General features: G+C 43.5%; 1 pseudogene; it reads right to left on the bottom strand.

Moving 5' to 3' along the window:
* Positions 1-20856: 20856 nt before the first annotated feature.
* LOC123397511 lies at positions 20857-21482 on the bottom strand (annotated as a pseudogene).
* Between the last annotated feature and the right edge of the window lie 1239 nt (positions 21483-22721).

Genomic DNA, 22721 nt, shown 5'->3' with positions numbered 1-22721 from the left:
AGTCCTTTTCAGGTACTTTAGGATATTCTTGACCGTTGTCCAGTGATCCACTACCTCCCTACCATACTTATGGCAAGGTTCACATCAAGTCTGGTACACAGCACGGCATACATAATAGAGCCTATGGTTGAAGCATAGGGGATGGTACTCATCTTCTCTATATCTTCTATCGTGGTCGGTCATTGAGTCTTCTCCATATTGACCTTCTTAAATATCTTGTCAAGGTATGTGCTTCGTGAAAGACCTATGAGGCGTTTTGATCTATCTCTATAGATCTTGATGCCTAATATGTAAGAAACTTCTCCAAGGTCCTTCATTGAAAAACTCTTATTCAAATAGGCCTTTAAGCTTTCCAATAGTTCAATATCATTTCCCATCAACAATATGTTCCAACTCCGAGATGCTTGCACCAGCCCATAGATGGAGTGCTGGAGCTTGCATACCTTGTTAGCATTGCTAGGATCGACAAAACCTTCCGGATGTATCATATACAATTCTTCTTTAAGAAAGCCATCCAGGAATGCTGTTTTGACGACCATTTGCGAGATTTCATAATCATAGAATGTGGGAATTGCTAACATGATTCAAACCGACTTCAGCATCGCTACGGGTGAGAAGCTCTCATCATAGTCAATTCCTTGAACTTGCCGATAACCCTTAGCTTCAAGTCGAGGATTATAGATGGTCACATTACCATCAACGCTAGTCTTCTCTTCAAGATCCATTTGTTTTCTATGGCTCGCCGATCATCGGGCAAGCCCACCAAATTCCATACATTGTTCTCATACATGGATCCTATCTCGGATTTCATGGCCTCAAGCCATTTATTGGAAACCGGGCCCGCCATCGCTTCTTTATAGTTTGAAGGTTCATTGTTGTCCAGCTACATGATTTCCATGACAGGGTGGCTGAACCATTCTGGTGCGGAACGTACCCTTGTCGACCTTCGAGGTTCAATAGCAACTTGATCCGAAGTGTCGTGATCATCATCATTAACTTCATCTCTAGCCGGTGCAGGCGCCTCAAAAACATTTTCTTGCGCTGCACTACTCTCTGGTTCGAGAGGAGGTGCAATTACCTCATGAAGTTCTATTTTCCTCCCACTTACTTCTTTTGAGAGAAACTCTTTCTCTAGAAAGGATATGTTCCTAGCAACAAGGATCTTTCCTTCAGATCTAAGATAGAAGGTGTGCCCAATAGTTTCCTTAGGGTATCCTATGAAGACACATTTTTCCGCTTTGGGTTCGAGCTTCTATGGTTGAAGTTTCTTCACATAAGCATCACAGCCCCAAACTTTCAGAAACGACAGCTTAGGTTTCTTGCCAAACCATAATTCATACGGTGTCGTCTCAACGGATTTAGATGGTGCCCTATTTAAAGTGAATGCGGCAGTTTCCAATGCATAGCTCCAAAATTATAGCGGTAAATCGGTAAGACACATCATAGATCTTACCATATCTAATAGAGTGCGATTACGACGTTCAGACACACCGTTACGCTGCGGTGTGCTAGCCGGCATGAGTTGCGAAACAATTCCACATTTCCTTAGGTGTGTGCCAAACTCGTGACTCAAATATTCTCATCCACGATCATAGAAACTTTATTTTCTTGTCACGTTGATTCTCCACCTCATTCTGAAATTACTTGAACTTTTCAAAGGTTTCAGACTTGTGCTTCATTAAGTAGACATACCCATATCTACTCAAATCATCAGTGAGGGTGAGAACATAACGATAGCCTCCACGAGCTTCAACACTCATTGGACCGCATACATCAGTACATATTATTTCCAGTAAGTTGGTTGCTTGCTCCATTGTTCCGGAGAAGTGTGCCTTGGTCATCTTGTCCATCAAGCACGGCTCGCATGTGTCAAATGATTCAAAATCAAGAGACTCCAAAAGTCCATCAGTATGGAGTTTCTTCATGTGCTTTAGGCCGATATGACCAAGGCGGCAGTACCACAAGTATGTGGGACTATCATTATCAACCTTGCATCTTTTAGCACTCTCACTATAAATATGTGTATCATCACGATCGAGATTCATTAGGAATAAACCATTAACCAGCGGGGCATGACCATAAAATATACCACTCATATAAATAGAACAACCATTATTCTCATATTTAAATGAGTAGCCATCTTGCATCACGCGACATCCCGATACAATGTTCATGCTTAAAGCTGGTACTAAATAACAATTATTAAGGTTTCTAACTAATCCCGAAGGTAGATGTAGAGGTAGCATGCCGACGGCGATCACATCAACCTTGGAACCATTCCCGACGCGTATCGTCACCTCGTCCTTAGCCAGCCTACGCTTGTTCCGCAGTTCCTGCTTACAGTTGCAAATGTGAGCAACAGCACCGGTATCAAATACTCAGGAGCTACTACGAGCGCTGGTTAGGTACACATCAATAACAAGTATATCACATATACCTTTGACGTTGTCGGCCTTCTTGTCCGCTAAGTACTTGGGGAATTCCGCTTCTAGTGACCGGTTCCCTTGTAGTAATAGCACTCAGTCTCAGGCTTGGGTCCTTTCTTTGACTTCTTCCCGGCAACTAGCTTACCGAGCGCGGCAACTTCTTTGTCGTATTTCTTGAAGCTTTTCTTACCCTTGCCATTCTTGAAACTGGTGGTCTTATTGACCATCAACACTTGATGCTCTTTCTTGATTTCTACCACCGTAGATTTCAGCATTGAATAAAACTTTGGAATAGTCTTTTCCATCCCTTGCATGTTGTAATTCATCACAAAGCCTTTATAGCTAGGTGGAAGCGACTAGAGGATTCTGTCAATGACCGCATCATCCGGAAGTTCAACTCCCAGCTGAGTCAAGCGGTTGTGCAACCCCGACATTCTGAGTATGTGCTCACTGACATAATTGTTCTCCTCCATTTTACAACTACAGAACTTATCGGAGACTTCATATCTCTCGACCCGGGGATGAGCTTGAAAAACAAGTTTCAGCTCCTCGAACATCTCATATGCTCCGTGTTTCTCAAAATGCCTTTGGAGCCCCGGTTCTAAACTGTAAAGCATGCCGCACTGACCGAGAGAGTAGTCATCACTCCGCGACTGGCAGGTGTTCCTAGCGTCCTAGACTGCCGCGGGAACGGGAGGATCACCAAGCGGTGCAGTAAGGACATATGCCTTCTTGGAAGCTGTGAGGATGAGCTTTAAGTTATGAGCCCAGCCCGCATAGTTGCCCCCATCGTCTTTTAGCTTGGTTTTCTCTAGGAACGCGTTGAAGTTGAATGGGACATTTGTGTTGGCCGTTCGATCTACAACATTTGTAAAGACAATTTTAGACTAAGTTCATGATAATTAAGTTCATCTAATAAAATTACGAATGAACACCCAGTAAGATTGACATCCCTCTAGACATCCAAGTAACACATGATCCATGTCGACTAGCCCGTGTCCGATCATCAAGTGAGACGGACTAGTCATCAATGGTGAGCATCTCTATGCTGACCGTATCAACCATACGACTCATGTTTGACCTTTTGGTCTCTCATATTCGAGGCCATGTTTGTACTTGCTAGGCTCGTCGACTCAATCTAAGTGTTCTGCGTCTGTAAACCGGCTTACACCCGTTGCATGCGAATGTTAGAATCTATCACACCCGATCAACATGTGGTGCTTCGAAACAACAAACCTCCGCAATGGTGAACACTTAGGGGAATACATATCTCGAAATTTTATGATGGATCATCTTATATTTGCTACCGTCGTTCTAAGCAATAAGATTTAAAACATGATAAACATCACATGCAATCATATAGTGACATGATATGGCCATTATTATCTTGCTCCTTTGATCACCATCTTCGGGGAACCATGATCATCATCATCACCCACATTATGATACGTCTCCGTCGTATCTACTTTTCCAAACTCTTTTGCCCTTGTTTTGGACTCTAATTTGCATGATTTGAATGGAACTAACCCGGACTAACGCTGTTTTCAGGAGAATTGTCATGGTGTTGTTTTTGCGCAGAAATAAAAATTCTCAAAATGACCTGGAAATTTATGAGGATTTTTTGTGGAATATATAAAAAATACTGGTGCAAGAATCAACCGGAGACGTGGAGCAAGGAGCCCACAAGCCCACGAGGCGCGGGCCCCCCTGGCCGCGCCTAGCAGGCTTGTGGGGCCCTCAGGGCTCCACCGCCTCCAACTCCAGCTCTATTTAGTCCCTTTCGTCCGAAAAAAATCAAGGAGAAGAGTTCATCGCGTTTTACGATACGGAGGCGCCGCCACCACCTGTTCTTCCTCTGGAGGGCATATCTGGAGTCCGTTCTGGGCTCCAGGGAGGGGAGATCGTCGCCATCATCATCATCAACCTTCCTTCATCACCAATTCCATGATGCTCTTCATCGTTCGTGAGTAATATCATCGTAGGCTGACGATGATAGGTTGGATGAGATCTATCATGTAATCGAGTTAGTTTTGATGGGGATTGATCCCTAGTATCCACTATGTTCTAAGATTGATGTTGCTACTACTTGGCTATGCTTAATGCTTGTCACTAGGTCCCGAGTGCCATCATTTCAGATCTGAACCTATTATGTTCTCATCAATATATGTGTGTTCTTGATCCTATATTGCAAGTTGTATTCACCTACTATGTGTTATGACCCGGCAACCCTGGAGTGACAATAGCCGGAACCACTCCCAGAGATGACCATAGTATGAGGAGTTCATGTATTCACTAAGTGATAATGCTTTGTTCCGGTTCTCTATTAAAAGGAGAACCTTAATATCCCATGGTTTCCATTAGGACGCCGCTGCCACGGGAGGGATGTACAATAGATGTCATACAAGTTCTTTTTCCTAAGCAAGTATGACTATATATGGAATACATGCCTACATTACATTGACGAAATGGAGCTACTTACATATCTCTCCATGTTATAACTGCTGCTAATACTCGAGAATATTCTTTTGCTTCCCCTTGTGTCGAATCAACAAATTTGGGTTGAATACTCTACCCTCGAAAACTATTGCGATCCCCTATACTTGTGGGTTATCGAGACTATTTTCTCACGCCGTTGCCGGGGAGGCCTAGCTCTATTCTCTGAGTCACTTGGGATTTACGTCTGTTGATCACTAATACGTCTCCATCGTATCTACTTTTCCAAACTCTTTTGCCCTTTTTTTGGACTCTTATTTGCATGATTTGAATGGAACTAACCTGGACTGACGCTGTTTTCAGCAAAATTGCCTTGGTGTTATTTTTGTGCAGAAATCAAAGTTCTCCAACCGTCCTGAAAATTTACGGGGAGCATTTTTGGAAAATATGAAAAATACCTGCGCCAAGATCCACCTGAGGGGGTGGGCCAATGGGCCACAAGCCGTGCCTCTGCCACCCCCCTGGTGGCGGTGGGCAAGCTTGTGGGGCCCACACGGCTCTGCCGCCCCCAACCTCGTCTCTATAAGTTCACTTTCGTCCTAGAAAAAATAACAAGAGAAGATTTCGTCGCGTTTGCAATACGGAGGCGCCGCCACAACCTGTTCTTCATCTGGAGGGAAGATCTGGAGTCCGTTTTGGGCTCCAGAGAGGGGAAATCATCGCCATCGTCATCATCAACCTTCTTCCCTCTCCAATTCCATGAAGCTATTCATCGTTCGTGAGTAATCTATTCGTAGGCTCGCCGGGCGGTGATGAGTAGGATGAGATCTATCATGTAATCGAGTTAGTTTTGATGGGGATTGATCCCTAGTATCCACTATGTTCTGAGATTGATGTTGCTACTACTTTGCCATGCTTAATGCTTGTCACTAGGGCCCGAGTGCCATGATTTCAGATCTGAAATTATTATGTTGTCACCAATATATGTGTGTTTTAGATCCGATAATGCAAGTTGTAGTTACCTACTATGTGTTATGATCCGGCAACCCCGGAGTGACAATAACCGGAACCACTCCCGGTGATGACCATAGTTTGAGGGGTTCATGTGTTCACCAAGTGCTAATGCGTTGGTCCGGTTCTTTATTAAAAGGAGAACCTTAATATCCCGTAGTTTCCTTTTGGACCATCTGCCATGGGAGGAATGGACAATAGATGTCATGCTATCACTGGTTACACTGCTGCTACATGCTACAATCTTGATCGTTGTTCGTTGACGGGAACTGACAATTTCCGTCCACGAGGCAACTTGGCGCCATTGATACAATCGTTAGAAATAGTATGCCGTGTCAACAGATCGTTTCTGACACCGTTGTTATCATACTACTTTGCTGTTATTACTTTGCTTGCAGATAGTAACCTTTCAGGTGTGGTTGAATCTGAAAATTCAGCTGCTAATACTCGAGAGTATTCTCTCACCTCCTTCCTCGCGTACTAACAAATTTGGGTCGAATACTCTACCCTCGAAAACTGTTGTGAACCCACGCGTTGGTGTTCCATTAACAACATTCTTCTAGTTTCGTTGCCGGGGAGTGCTAGAAGCATTCTTCTGGTGTCCTTGTAGGGGAAGGTTTGTTGTCACAGAATCAACATTCGTCTAGCTATTGCCACAGAGTGCGAGTTAGCATTTTTCTGGCACCGTTGTTGGGGAGGTATTGTTATATTCTATGAGTTACTTAGGATTTATATCTGTTGATCACTATGAAGAATCTGAAGCATCCGAAAACCAAAGTCTTTCCCTCAACTACGAGGGGAGGTAAGGAATTGCCATCTAGCTCTGCACTTGATTCACCTTCAGTTATGAGTAAGTTTGCGACATCACCTCCTGCTAGAAATCTTGATATGTCTTCTGTGCTTGATGATGCTTATGATGCTACTGCTAGAGATGTTATGCTTGATACTATGCCTGGTGATACTATGCCTGATATTGCTAGAGATGATATGCCTGATACTGCTTTGCCTAGTGATGCTAGAGATGCTGCTATGCTTGATGATGCTATGCTTGATACTGCTAGAGATACTACTTTGCTTGATGTTCCACTAGGGGTATTCCTTGATGCTCATATTGCTAGAGTTACTACCAATGCTCGTGATGCTTCTGAAACTGCCGATACTATTGAGATAGAACCTGCTTTTGCTCCTGCTAGATCTAGCTCTCCTAGATATGAATTGCCTAATATACCTGAGGGTTACGTTATGGAGGGAGAGATAGCTGAGGATTTTCTTGCATGTAAGGATGCCTATGACGCTGAGAAATTACTTCTCAAGTGGAAGGAAAAATCTCTGAAAGCTAGGATGATATACGACCCGAAGTTTGCCACTTCACCTATCTTTATCACCGATAAGGATTATGAATTCTCTGTCGATCCTGAGTTAATCTCTCTAGTCAAATCTGATCCTTTTCACGGTGATGAGTCTGAGACGGTCGTAGCCATCTTGCCAAACTACACGATATAGCCACCCTTTTCACTAATGAGAAGATCCGCCACTACTATATCCTTAAGATGTTTCCTTTCTCTCTGAAGGATGACGCTAAAGCCTGGTTCACCTCTCTTGCTCCTGGATGTGTGAGTAGTCCCCAGGATATGGTCTATTACTTCTGTGAGAAATATTTCCCTGCCCATAAGAAGCAAGCTGCGTTGCAGGAAATATACAACTTTTCTCAACTCCAAGAAGAGAGTCTCCCACAAGCTTGGGGGGGCTCGTCCAGCTACAGAATGCTTTGCCTGATCACCCTCTTAAGAAGAATGAGATACTTGATGTCCTCTATAACGGACCTACCGATGCCTCTAGAGACCACCTAGATAGTTGTGTTGGTTGTGTTTTTAGGGAACGAACTGTAGAACAAGCTAAGACCCTACTGAATAACATCTTGATCAATGATAATGCTTGGACTATTCCCGAACCACCTCCTAAGCCAACTCCTAAGAAAAGAGGTATTCTATTCCTTAGTCCCGAAGATATGCAAGAAGCCAAGAAAGCTATGCAAGAGAAAGGCATTAGATCTGAAGATGTCAAAAATCTACCACCTATCGAAGAGGTCCATGGTCTCGATAACCCGATACAGGTAGTAGAAGTGAATTCTCTGCGTAGGTTTGATGAGAGTGATATTCCATTTGACAAACCTGCTAGCCTATGCTTTGATGAATTTGACAACTTTGTTTCCAAACAACAGAGTTTCAATGATTACGTTAGCAGACACTTGGAACAAAGTACTCGTATGCTTAACCATTTAAGTGCTTGTGTAGACAGAAATGTCAATGATCTGAAGCTTCTGAGTAAACATGCCTCTATGATTACTACTCAGGTAGAACAAGTAGTTAAAGTCCAGAATGACCTGCTCAATGAATTAAATGATAACTCTGTCAGAGTCATTACTAGAGGAGGCAAAATGACTCAGGAACCTTTGTATCCTGAAGGTCATCCTAAGAGAATTGATCAAGATTCTCATGGAATTAAGCTGATACACCTAGTCATCCTAAGGAGAATAAGAAGGATGATAGAAACCTACATGCCAGTTCACCAAATACTGTCACACCTGAAGAACCTAATGATATTTCTGCATCTGATGCAGAAACACAATCTGGTGATGAACATGAACGTGGTGATAATATGGACAGTGATGTTCATAACAATGCTCAACCTAGAAATGATGAGGCTGTGGAGATTGAACCTACTGTTAATCCTGATAATCCACAACCTAAGAGATATGATAAGAATGACTTTACTGCTAGGAAGCATGGTAAAGAAAGGGAGCCATGGGTTCAGAGATCTATTCCCTTTCCTCCCAAGCCATCCAAGAAAAAGGATGATGAGGATTTTGAGCGCTTCGTTGAGATGATAAGACCCGTCTTTCTGCAGATGCGGTTAATTGATATGCTCAAGATGTCTCCGTATGCCAAGTACATGAAAGATATCGTGACTAATAAACGGAAGATACCAGATCTTGAGATCTCCACCATGCTTGCGAATTACACTTTCAAAGGTGGAACTCCTAAGAAACTTGGTGATCCCGGAGTGCCCACTATACCTTGCTCCATTAAAGGAAACTACGTAAGAACTGCCTTATGTGACCTTGGAGCCGGTTTTAGTGTCATGCCGCTCTCGCTTTATCGTACACTTGAGTTGGATAAGTTGACACTCACTGAAATTTCTCTGCAAATGGCCGACAAATCAACTGCTTTCCCTATCGGCATTTGCGAGGATGAGCCTGTTTTAGTTGCTAACACCACTATCTTAACAGACTTTGTTATCTTGGATATTCCCGAGGACGATGCCAAAGTTGTCATCCTCGGAAGACCCTTTTTAAACACTGCAGGGGCTGTTATAGATTGCAACAAAGGCAATGTCACTTTCCACGTCAACGGTAATGAGCACACAGTGCACTTTCCGAAGAAACGATATCAAATACATTGCATCAATGTTATCGAAAAGACATCATCGATTCTTATTGGGAGCTTTGAATGCCCTATTCCTCGTATTAAGATGAAGTACGATTTTCTTGTTGGGGAGATACATATCCCCATTCAGGTGACTTAGTGGCTATTCGAAAAATTTCCGTTCTCTCTTGCAATTCGAGAAGGTTTTGTCATGAGGACTTGATCAATCCTATTGACCGATTTCTTTCGATGACCATGAAATGGATGAATCAAAGAGTCACACACCTCTGTTTTGAGCTTTCATTTTCTGTTGCTTAGAAGAAAAAGGATGGAATTATTTTAGCTTTTCCTGTTTTCTGTTTTAGCGTCTCGAAAATAAAAGTTCTCCGATGGTCCTGAAAATTTAGTATGATTTTTTCTGGATTTTTTGAAAATTACTGGGCCTGGGAGCTGGCCTGGGGGCCAGACCAGTGGGCCACAAGCCCTGCCACCGCCACCCCCTCGTAGTGGAGAGCAAGCTTGTGGGGCCCACAGGGACCCCCTCCACTCATTCCAGCTCCCAGCCTCTTCTTCCACCTCCAGAAAAAATTGTTTCGCAGCTCAAACCCGTGTTCTTGCTCATTTGGCTGTGATTTTCTATCTCCTTGCTCAAAGCACCATTCTCTGAACCGTTTTGGGGAAATTACTCCTTGGTAAGTGACTCCTCCATTGGTCCAATTAGTTTTTTTCTCTAGTGCTTTATCTTTCGCCTATTCTTGCTACCTTGCTGACCCTGTTCTTGTGCTAGAAAGGTTGATTTTGGCTGGTCTCAAGTAGTTTTAGCGCGTGATACGGTCTCTAGGCACTAGTAGGAGTAGTTGCTACAAGTTGGGTTAATCTTTATTCACTTTTCTTTCGATGTATCTAAAAATTTCAGAATTTTTCAGAGCTAGAGAAAGGAAAAGATGAAGAGGTTCTTGAGAGGCTCTTCAAGCCCTAACCCCAAGGAGGATGAGAAGAATCACCCCAAGTACGTAGTCCCTCGAGTCACAGAAGTTTGAGTGTGCGAGTGGCCAAGTGATGAATTTTTGCGCGTCGCTCGGCTTTATGAAGACTTTTATTACTTGGTGGAGAACGCAGGTCTTACTATGGTCATTGAAGATAAGTGCTCACAATACCTCCTCCTCACCAATATTTTCATTCAAAGCTTCAACTTTTATCCGAGGAAGAATCCTCCCATGGTTGAGTTCATGATATACGACATCCCCGAGTGCATGACACTACAGGATTTTTGCAATGTATGCAAATTACCTTATGTTGGGGATATACGTGACCCTCGTCCACGGGACTTGGAGGATTTCATTGGTTCTATTGCTGTTGGAGAGGAGAGAGGAGTGTCTCGCGCTAGAATTGCTAGCATACATTTTCCTGTGCTTCGGTTCTTCTCATTATTTGTGGGAAAATGTTTGATTGGCCGTGGGGAGGCTGGATCACTTAGTTCTCCAGACCTTGCGGTTTTGCGCGAAGGCCTTTATAACGATAAGACTTATAGCCTAGGTGCTATAGTAGCCCAGCGGTTGAACATCAACCGTTCCAAGGGTGTTGTCTATGGAGGTATCTATGCTACCCGTCTTGCCAGACACTTTGAGATACCCATTAGACTGGAAGAGGAAGGAGAGATGCTTCTCCCTGAGAAATATCTGGATTATGACAGCATGATTCTCCATGATTTTCAGGATAGAGATGCTAGTAGACGGATGATTTATAACCTGGTATTTAGTCAGGGTACTCAAGAGACTATTACTTTGCCTGCTCCTTCTTTGTTCGATCTTCATGCACGCAGGTACACTATTATGCCCGCAGACATCTACACATATTGGGGCTTGGCCCAACGACAGGCGCCCGTGCGCGAGCCGCCAGTCGAGTACCAGACGCCAGTTTATCAGTGGGAGCCAGAGGAGCTCACACAGCAGTGGCATCCACAGTCTGCTCCGGAGTATCCTGGAGCTGGTGATTTCCCACCATGGGAGTAGACCAAGCTAGGCCAAAATCCTAAGCTTGGGGGAGTATGTGTTCTCACCGACTTTACATTCATGCTTATGCTTTCACTTTGTTAGCCAGTGTTTACACTTTGCCACTGTATTATCCATGCTAGTTTATTTTTGTTTTCTTGTTTTCTTGTTTTGTGTCCTTTTGAGAAAACCCACAAATATTTTTCTTTCTCCTTTTGCTTGTTGGGAGCTTTCCCGTGTAAGTAGTTTTCTTTTTCTTTGGGTTAAGGTAGAAGATATTGGTTACAATGTTTAGTGGTTCTTGCATGCATACCTGTTTAGCTTTCAAAGAGCCATATTACTTTGTCTTCTCCTTTGTGTTTGCCTGCAGATTCAGCTTAGTCCAAAGCACGAGCACTCTTATTATTGTTCACATCGTTCAATCGTGCAAGTGAAAGGCAATAATGATGATATATGATGAAGTGACTGAGACTAAAAAGCTGGTATGATCTCTATCTATTTTGTTTTTGTAAATATGACTAGCTTGTCGACCCAGATTCAACTTTGTTGTGAGAGAACCATGTTTGCAATGACAACTTAGAGATCATAGTTTCTGATGCCATGCTTATTTAGCTAGGAGCTTATAATGGTTTGTCTTGAATGCCAACATAGATTTTGAGATGACTATGATGTAGTATGATAGGATGGTATTCTCCTTTGAATGTTTCAAGTGGCTTGATTTGGCACATGTTCATGCATGTAGTTGAAACAAAATCAACATAGCCTCTATGAAGTTCGTGTTCATGGTGATTTATATCATGTTCATGCTTGAATTCAATGCTAGTCAAACTCATTGCATCTTGATGACTGTTGTCGCTCTCTAGTTGGTGGCTTCCCATTCTTTTGCTAGCCTTCACTTGTACTAAGCGGAATACTGATTGTGCATCCACTTCCATAAACCCAAAAGTTTTTCCCTGAGAGTCCACCATACCTGCCTATTTTGCGGTATCTACCTGCCATTCCAAGTAAATTTGCATGTGCCATTCTCTAAACCTTCAAGAAATAATCTGTTTTGCATGCCCGAACCGCTCATGTGGTGACAGAGGACTATTGGTATCTTCCGTGCTAGGAGTGTTATCCTCGACATGTGTTTATTCACTGTTATTCACGAGAAAGGGGTTGGTAATTGGAATGCCCAATTCCACGCTTAAATCGAAAACATAACTGTAAAACAAGACTCCCCCCAGATTGATGTTAGTATGGACGGTACCTGAGGATTCGGCTAACCGTGGAGTGTGATTGATTGGTGGTGGGGGAGTTAAAACTTTACTTTTCTGTTTGGGAACCGCCTATAGCATGAGTAGCATGGAAGATATTGAGAACTCTTGGTCATTGCGTTGACAATGAAAGCATGCCACCCAAAATTATTATCTCTGTTTTCAAAGCTTGAGCTCTAGCACCTCTGCAAATCAATGCTTCCCTCTGCGAAGGGTCTGTCTATTTATTTTCCTGTTGAGTCATCCTCCTCTTATATAAGCACCAATTAGAGAGCACCTCTATCATTTTTATGCTTTGCTTTTGATTGATATTGAGTATGACTATGACTCGATCTTTGTTGCTATGAATTACAATGTTTAGTCAACCCTTGATCTTTGAAAGTGCTCTGCATTTATGTTTTGCGGTCTAAGAAAGAGCTAGCGAGATACCACCTATTCATATTGCCTCATGCCTGTTTTGATTGAAGTGTTGGTATTTGAAACTCATTATTATTTGCTCGTTAGTTGATTATGCCATTGATATTAGTTTACCGTGAGACATTTGTCACTTGCTTATGTGGTTAACTTGTGATCTTGCTGATATTCTGGTTATGAGTTAGACATAGTTGCAACAACAAGATCACAGAGTTTATCAAAGTTTTTCTTTCTCTCTCAGTTTGTCAACTGAGTTGCTTGAGGACAAGCAAGGTTTTAAGCTTGGGGCAGTTGATACATCTCCATCGTATCTACTTTTCTAAACTCTTTTGCCCTTGTTTTGGACTCTAATTTGCATGATTTGAATGGAACTAACCTGGACTGACGCTGTTTTTAGCAGAATTGCCTTGGTGTTATTTTTGTGCAGAAATCAAAGTTCTCCAAACGTCCTAAAAATTTATGGGGAGCATTTTTGGAAAATATGAAAAATACCTGCGCCAAGATCCACCAGAGGGGGTGGGCCAGTGGGCCACAAGCCCTGCCTCCGCCACCCCCCTGGTGGCGGTGGGCAAGCTTGTGGGGCCCACATGGCTCTGCCGCCCCCAACCTCAGCTCTATAAGTTCACTTTCGTCCTAGAAAAAATAAAGAGAGAAGATTTCGTCGCATTTGCGATACGGAGGCGCCGCCACAACCTGTTCTTCATCTGGAGGGTAGATCTGGAGTCCATTTTGGGCTCCGGAGAGGGGAAATCATCGCCATCGTCATCATCAACCTTCTTCCCTCTCCAATTCCTTGAAGCTCTTCATCGTTCGTAAGTAATCTATTCGTAGGCTCGCTAGGCGGTGATGAGTAGGATGAGATCTATCATGTAATCGAGTTAGTTTTGATGGGGATTGATCCCTAGTATCCACTATGTTCTGAGATTGATGTTGCTACTACTTTGTCATGCTTAATGCTTGTCACTAGGGCCCGAGTGCCATGATTTCAGTTCTGAAATTATTATGTTGTCACCAATATATGTGTGTTTTAGATCCGATCTTGCAAGTTGTAGTTACCTACTATGTGTTATGATCCAGCAACCCCGGAGTGACAATAACCGGAACCACTCCCGGTGATGACCATAGTTTGAGGAGTTCATGTGTTCAGCAAGTGCTAATGCGTTGGTCCGGTTCTTTATTAAAAGGAGAACCTTAATATCCTGTAGTTTCCTTTTGGAACCTCTGCCACGGGAGGAATGGACAATAGATGTCATGCAAGTTCTTTTCCCTAAGCACGTATGACGACACACGGAATGCAAGCCTACATCACATTGACGAACGGGAGCTAGCCACATATCTCTCCGTGTTATAACTGTTGCATGAGGAATATCATCCAAACAAATCACCGACCCATTTCCTAGGAGTTTGTCCTACTGCTGCTGTTACTTGTCTTGCTCTGCTGCTGTTACTTGTCTTGCTTTGCTCCTGTTACTTGTCTTGCTCTTCTACTGTTGCTACTACTGTCGCTTGCTACTGTTGCTACTTGCTACTGCTGTCACTACTATTGTTCCTTGCCACTGCTATCACTCGTTACACTGCTGCTACCTGCTACAATCTTGATCGCTGGTTGTTGACGGGAACTGACAATTTCCGTCCACGAGGCAACTTGGCGCCATTGATACAATCGCTAGAAATAGTGTGTCGTGTCAACAGATCGTTTCTGACACCGTTGTTATCATACTACTTTGCTCTTACTACTTTGCTTGCAGATACTAATCTTTCAGGTGTGGTTGAATCTGACAAATTCAGCTGCTAATACTCGAGAGTATTCTCTCACCTCCTTCTTGGTGTACCAACAAATTTGGGTCGAATACTCTACCCTCGAAAACTGCTGCGAACCCACGCGTTGGTGGGCCATCAACAACATTCTTCTAGTTTCGTTGCCGGGGAGTGCTAGCAGCATTCTTCTGGTGCCATTGCAGGGGAAGGTTGGTTGTCATAGAATCAGTATTCGTCTAGCTATTGCCATAGAGTGCTAGTCAATCACTATGAGGAATCCGAGAGATCCAAAAACTAAAGTCTTGCCCTCAACTACGAGGAAAGGTAAGGAACTGCCATCTAGCTCTGCACTTGATTCACCTTCAGTCATGAGTAAGTTTGCAACACCACCTCCTGCTAGAAATTTTGATGTGTCGCCTGTGCTTGATGATGCTACTTCTGCTAACCAGGATGCTTGTGATGATGCTTTGCTTGATACTGCTTTGCCACTAGGTGCATTCCTTGATGCACAAATTGCTACAGTTGCTGCTGAATGTGATGATACTTCTGAGACTGCTGAAACTATTGAAGTAGAACCTGTTGTTTCACCTGTTAGAACTAGCTTTCCTAGATATGAATTGCCTGATATACCTAAGGGTTATGTTATGGAGGGAGAGACAGCTAAGGACTTTCTTGCTTGTAAGGAAAGCTATGATGTTGAGAATTTACTATGCAAGTGGAAAGAAAAATCTCTGAATGCTAGGATGAAATACGACCCGAAGTTTGATACTTCGCCTATATTTGTGACCGATAAGGATTATGAATTCTGTGTCGATCATGAGTTAATCACTCTCGTCGAATCTGATCCTTTTCATGGTTATGAGTCTGAAACGGTTGTAGCACATCTTACTAAGCTGCATGTTATAGCCACCCTATTCATGAGTGAGGAAAAGATCCGCCACTACTATATCCTTAAGCTGTTTCCTTCCTCGCTAAAGGATGATGCTAAGACTTGGTTCACTACTATAGGCACTTACCAACCAGGACTATAGCCCTGCTTTCTACTAGTACATGGACTGAAGCATTAATGCTTTCTAGTAAATTGTCTCCTTCCTGGTAACAGCTGCATCCATTGCACGTGCATCCAACAGGTGGTAGAATGGTAGTACTTGACTGCTAGTTGAAATTGCTTCCCATTAATTAGGCCAAATATTCCTTATTATCAGATTTCTTTTTGTTAAGTGGTGATTTGCTTTCAACAAACAAGTATAAGAAAATAAGTATTCTTAGATATGATTTTTGTGCAGCCCAACATGCTTAAGTGACATGGAAGCATTACTTTATACGGACATAAGGATTCTTTCATGATGCGATGGAAACGTATTTTCGGGTGTATAATACGAATATATATTTTTTACCGATGGAAGCATTCTTTCTATGGTATGGTAGCACTTCAACGATTCAGAAATTCATTTTGGTGTAGCAGAAACAATTTTCGCATGTGATGGAAATATGTACATTTCACAAATCAAATTGTGCGAAAGTAAAACAAGAATATACACTGGCACAAAGTTATTTGATGTACAAGCAAAACATGAACTTATACTTTATGGTACGGTAAGAACATATTATTCAACACAAGCATTTGATGAAATATATATTTTTAAGAGCTTTGGAGCAAAATTTTGGTGGAAAGGAAGCAATCTTTTGGTGTAACAAAAATATTTCTTGGAAAAGAATTCATGTGGAAGCATAGTAACTTTAGTAAGAATGATCAAGCATAACAGAAAAATGTACTCTTCTTTTACAACAAATGTAGAATCATATTGCAACCACACTATTTTCACTTTTTTACAGCCATCATAGCAGCAGACGCTTGACAAGATGGTCATGGACAAAATCAGCTCGTGCCATGAGCTCTTCGTCATGATAGTACTACTGGCAACTTAGAGTAGCTAGTAGAATAGTCAACATCATTGCCATTATGCGGTGAAGAAGCATAGCTGGAATGGGCTGCACAAAATGTGTGTACAATAGAAGCATTCAATGAGAAAGAAGGAAGCACACAGTGATATTAGGTGATACTAATATTTACTAAGAGAATCAAAATGTTTGTACGATAAAAATTTTCTGATGGAAACAACACTAGCAAGTGCATGAACCGCATGCTAGTAGTGATTGAAGCAAGCACTAGTATTGCTAATGGTTGAACATAATGTACAATAAAATAGCGATGCACTTACAATGGTTGAAGCAAAAATTCTTGAACATAGAAACATATGCTACAAATATAAGTAGCAAACATGCGTGATAGGAAGAAATGACTTCTTTTTAAGTGTAGTTTCTGTTATAACAACAAATATATGACACAGATGAGTATAAATTTTAATTGCTCCATGGTTGGATGAAGAAAATTGTGCTTCACAAATAAAATAGGAGTATAAATCCATTAGCTAATATGAACATAGGATAATGGGAAAATAACCAGAAATATGAATATGAATGAACTATTTCCAAGAAAACAAACTAATTTGGCGAGCTCATATCTCAACAAGCTATCTCGCTAAAGTAACACATACAATACTAATAAAGCATGGGTTTTCATATTTGGAAGCATCAGTATCATGATATGTCAACATAGGACAAGTGTATATAATTAAAGAAAAAAAGAACGGATGTTCAGGAATTGTCTTATGAGATGATCATGTGAAGGATTTGGTATGCAAGGAATGAAATTACAAGTAACAAACCAACGGTCACGATCGAGGCCTCGCGCAGGTTTCTAACGAGCTACATTACGTCTTGCAATACAACAACATCCGTCGACACACCTGGCCAAAGGAAAGCAGGTGGTTGATCTCTCACGAAGCACACAAAAATATACACATGCAAGAGCAGCCACGTTGCTCCAGGAACCATCTGATACAAATCATGTTAAACTGAAAATCGATGGTGCTTTTGTGCACGAAAATGGTACGGTTGGACGAACCATGTGAGTTTATGAAGGTTATGTCATCTTCACCTTGACACAGATGCTATTTAATTGTGGTGAGCCCTTAGAAGTTGACATGGCCGTCATGAAAGAAGGGTTACAACTTTCTCTAACTTGCCGCTGGTTGTGGAAACAGACTGTGCCGAGCTTGCTAAAGTTGGTGCAATCCAAAGACGACAATCGATCGAGGTATGCATATCGGGCTAATGGGATTAGACGAATTCTTGCTCAAGAAAGAAACATTAGTCTAGCTAAGATTACTAGGCGCGCCAATGCGGTGAGTCGCACCCTTATTTGTATGGCTCGGTCGCAACAACGCACAGTGTGTTGGCTCCGAAACTCCCCTATGGAGATAGCTAGCATTGTTGATTCTGAATGTAATCATCATGGTTGATTAATGAAAAGTTTCTTTCCGTAAAAAAAGAATGAAAACATGTTTGAAATATCACGAACCCTAAGCAACATGTATATCTTTTGATGGAATCAAAATGGATATGGCAAAGCACCATATCCAGCAATCTCAGCATAACTTTACATAGTGAAAGCACTTTTGTTTTTTAAATGTGAAGCACATAATTTTGAAACTGAAGCATAAATGTATGAAGCAGGAAACAAATGCAAAGGGTACAGATTTAGTCCTAGGTGGAAGCATAAAAATTTGAAAAATGAAAAAAATAATTTATGGCAACTATGCTTACATATTTGAAGCTCTGTATGGACAAAACTTTTCACGACATTTATCAAATTCATTGGAATCATTGGAAATATTGAAACTAAGGAATATTGTTACATAACTAGGCAACCAAAAAACATAAATAGTAACGAGTAACCGGTTGTTGGATGAATTACAACCAAAATACGGTTGCAAAAATTACAAATCTCCAAATTCAGGGGTGATCGATCGCAGTGCAAATATCTTCGATTTGGAGATGGGCACTTCGATTAGGGAGGAATTTTTGCAATCATGTACTCCGGCTGGCCGGTAAAACCTCGTACGCGGTCGATTTGGAGATGGGGTGCTTCAATTTTGGTACGCTAGCGAAGCATGAATCACAGATGGGGATGGGGGATCGACATGCTAATGCAAGCATGGCGTACCACCGCCCAGGATTTGTGCAGAGGGCTAGAGGCCAGTGTTGCTCGAGGGCGAAGACACAAGGAGGAGCAAAGGTAGGTGCTGGTCCGTGAGGTGGTTGTGTGAGGCGGGCCAGACTGGATGGTGAGGCGGCACACGAGTTGAGAGGAGCAGGCCGGTGAAGACGCATTGCAAGGCTGGACGAAGAAGTGGATCTAGGCCACGCGAGGCGAGCGAGGTGGAGGTAAAGTTGGCGCGGTGTAGCCGTGTGCAGACGATTATGGCCGATGGATCGCGAGATATTAGGGAGAAAATATTACGCGCAGGGTTTAGGCTTGATTTTTCTCTTTTACTTTACAATGCAAAGCAAAAACTGGAACGTCACATTCGGATCGAATCGACGGCATTTCATCGGTTTGACTCTGGCGCCTCTTTAGACTACAGACACATAGCGTTTATCAAAATTAGACGAAGCATAATTTATGACAATCTTAAAGACTATGTTGATGAGACACACCACCGTAATGTGTGTGTTATGATGCAAAATGTTACGAGAGTACACATCAATATCTCGTCTTCATCTGGATCAATGACTAACAGACGGACCGCGTTCGTTTAATAAGGCCCACACATGGGACATGTTACTGTTCCAAAACGGAAAGTACATTGGGTAATAAAAAGAAGAATACAACCTAACTCACTCTGTGCATTTTAAAGCCATGCTGATGATAAACCGAACCGAACCAATTTTATGGTTTATGTCTTCGGTATGGTATGAGCTTTCCATACTGTTTTGAACTTTGGTTTTTATTGTATATACCGAAAAACCGAACGGTTAACCGAATAAATTAAAATAAAAAATATATTTATATACCTTGAAGCGGAGAACCATATATTAGTCAATATGTGTATAGGAGCCAGATTTCCTATTAAGCATATCCATTTTTCTTATAATGTAATCATATTTCTCTTCAAAAGAATGCTAAGTTTGTCCATAACCATTAAAACCATGCATGCATATACACTTGCATATGACTTTCTACTCTTTGTATAAAAAGGTATATATTTTGGGTCATAAATTTGTAAATTATTATATGTTATTTTTAAATCCGCGTTAACATTTGTTTTTATGGTATATACCAAAATCATATCAAAATAATCTGATACATACCGAAACCGAACTGTATCTTAATTTGATATCGTATTTAGCAAAGTATTAATACCGAACAAAGCGAAAAACCGTATAAACCAAACCGTGTAAACCGAATAAACCAAATGCACATAGTGAAACCCGATGCACGAATCGCTAGGAAGATGGGTTGTGCATATTTAAGTAGCACATAGACCCAGAGCCGCGAAAACGAACATCCACAATTTAAAACACAAAATATAGGAAGCGAAACTCGTCTAAAGAGATTGCACTATACAAGATCAGCGTGTAGTCCAAAAAACGCACACTAAAGATAGGATGTACAGAATGAAATAACAAGTTTTCGAATGTATGGTGATACTAACACTGAATATACATGAATTGACATCAATGATATAAGGTAAAGCATATAAACAATTTATGATAAACGATAAGAAAATTTCAAGTCACCCTATAAGTTACATCCCATAATGCATAACCACTTATCAATCTAGAATTTTGGTTTTCACCTAATATCTACAACCTATACTTGACATGTGAGACATCTAATCTACACAAAACCATGGATTGGCTAATCCTCATCTGGCTGAGAATTTTGCAAAGCTACACCGATACAAAAGTGAAACTTTAGTTACGTAAAAAGTGATTTCGTATTTGATTGTGCCTTAAAAAATTCTCAGGCCACGGCCACCTTAGAACTGAACGCCGTCGGTTCGTGAATTATGACCTGTGGCATTACTGGCACCAAAAATACTGCGGCATTACTGGCACCAAAAATACTGGAGCCGCGTGGCACATCGGATTACTCTGTTCTGCCGGCCAGAACGTCGCCTCGTGGCACATCGGATTACTCTGCTCTACGGGCCGGAACGCCGCCGCGTGGGGTGGTGTATGTTGGGTAGCTCTGGCTGTTGATGTCGACGTGGTGGTGGTCCAAGAAGCCGTGTCATCTGTCGAGTCTTCCGTTGAGTCTGCCGTCAACAGAGACGTCGACGCTATCCGCCGTGGGAGAGCGGGGGCGAGCGGCGGCTTGGAGGGCGCAGCGCCAGCCGTCGGCGTCTCCCAAAACGTATTCGGCGACGTCGCGATCCGCCGCACGGGAGAGGGAGCGGGAGGGGCCAGGCCCTCGGTCGCCTTCGCTGGCAACAGAGCCGGCGACGTCGCGCTACGCTGCATGGGAGCTGGTCTTCCGAGGGCCTTGGAGGTCGGCGACGGGGCGGAGGCGTCGCGGAACAGGTACACCCGGAACCGGCGCAAGTTCAGGTCGTTGAACAGTCGGACCTGCAGGTCCCGGTAGAGCACCAGGTCCAACATGTCCCGCAGGTCCTCGTCCGTGTCCACGTCGCAGAGCGAGTCCAGCCCCTCGCCGGAGTAGCAGTACTTGACGGAGAAGTCGGAGAAGCCCGCGCGCGCCGCCAGCAGGTCGCGGAAGCCCCTCGGCGAGACGGACGAGACGACGTTGAGGAGCAGGTGCTCGCCGTCGACGTACCTCGGCGGCCGGCCCTGGGCGCGCTCGATCCTCCCGCCGTAGCTAACCATCAGCTTCACGCAGCGCTGCCGGTGGGCTGCCATGATCGAACGGTGCGCGCGTGCCGTCGCCGGTTTTCTCGCGAATGTACCGGATTTTCCGATGATCCGATGGGTGGAGGGACGTAGGCTGGACGGGAGTAGCAGTATGGGCTGCCGTCGACGCAGATATATAGGTTGGCTTTTGGCCCTTCCGACGAGAGCCGGACCTGGACTCGGACTCATGACCGAACGACATTACACTCTCCAATTACAGAAGTCTGGGCGCACGCTGAAGGCCTTCACGTCAGATTAGAACAGTGTTTAGAAAGAGAGAGAAAAGGTCGACTGGGCTACCCTACATGTTATTGGTCCAGGTGGCTACCAACAGTGTGATCCAGGATTGACATCGCTCTGCTCTGTTTCTCCCCATGCACACGCGACCTCTCCTCTCATTCCCTCTCCCACACGCCTCCTCATCGCAGCCCTTACCTTTGAGGCTGCCGCCAGCTGGGGACGACCTCACACCCCCGATGCTGCCCGCGAGCGGAGGAGTGGGGAGTGGCCGCGGTGGCCAAGCCTGGTGATGTCAGGACGATGGCGTGGTCGGAGGCGCCGTGTTGGCATGATAGCCGAGATCGAGCATCAACAGTGCCAAATGGTGCGCCGCCTTCCCTCCTCCTCCCGTCGCGCCAACAAGCGTCGACGCGTGCACGGCTTCGCAGCAGCCATGTGTCACACCTTCTTCCCACAATGACCTCCCTGATTCGTTGCCGAGGCCCAAGGCCCCTCGACGGCAGCAATCCTCCCACCTTCGGCTCAGTGATCACCCTCCCCTGCCCCAGGCTCTCCGACCGGGTCCTCTGTGCCGCCCCGGGCTAAATAAACAACTCTTTGATTGTGTTCTCGTTTACGCCGTGGAGTGCGCGCGAGGTGCTCGACTGATTGATTGTGTTCTGCAAGAGTCATGGACCACGATGGTTGTTCAGGTGATGGGGTTGTCGCTTTGCACTGGTGCGCTCGGGATGGTGCTCCTGCTCTTCTTGTTTTCGCTCCAGTTGATCTTTCCTGTGGAGGTAGTTCGTACGACTGGAGTTGTTGCTTCTCTTTCTGTTTTGATTCATGGTGCTACGTTCTGTGTATTTGCTGATGTGTGTTTTGTGTTGCCCAGGTTCTTGTGAGGTGAGCTGGTTGTTTGTTCCCAGTTGAGCTTGGTCTGCCATTGAGGTATTGTTCATCCTCTCCATGTATGCATGTGCTGCTCCGGTGTCGTTTTATTAGTTATCTTGTGGTGGGTTCGTGCTC

The sequence above is a fragment of the Hordeum vulgare genome, chromosome 1H (genome assembly GCF_904849725.1).
Source record: "Hordeum vulgare subsp. vulgare chromosome 1H, MorexV3_pseudomolecules_assembly, whole genome shotgun sequence".
NCBI lineage: Eukaryota > Viridiplantae > Streptophyta > Magnoliopsida > Poales > Poaceae > Hordeum > Hordeum vulgare.
Note: the sequence above shows the minus strand (reverse complement) of the source record. Positions and strands in the feature narration are given on the sequence as shown.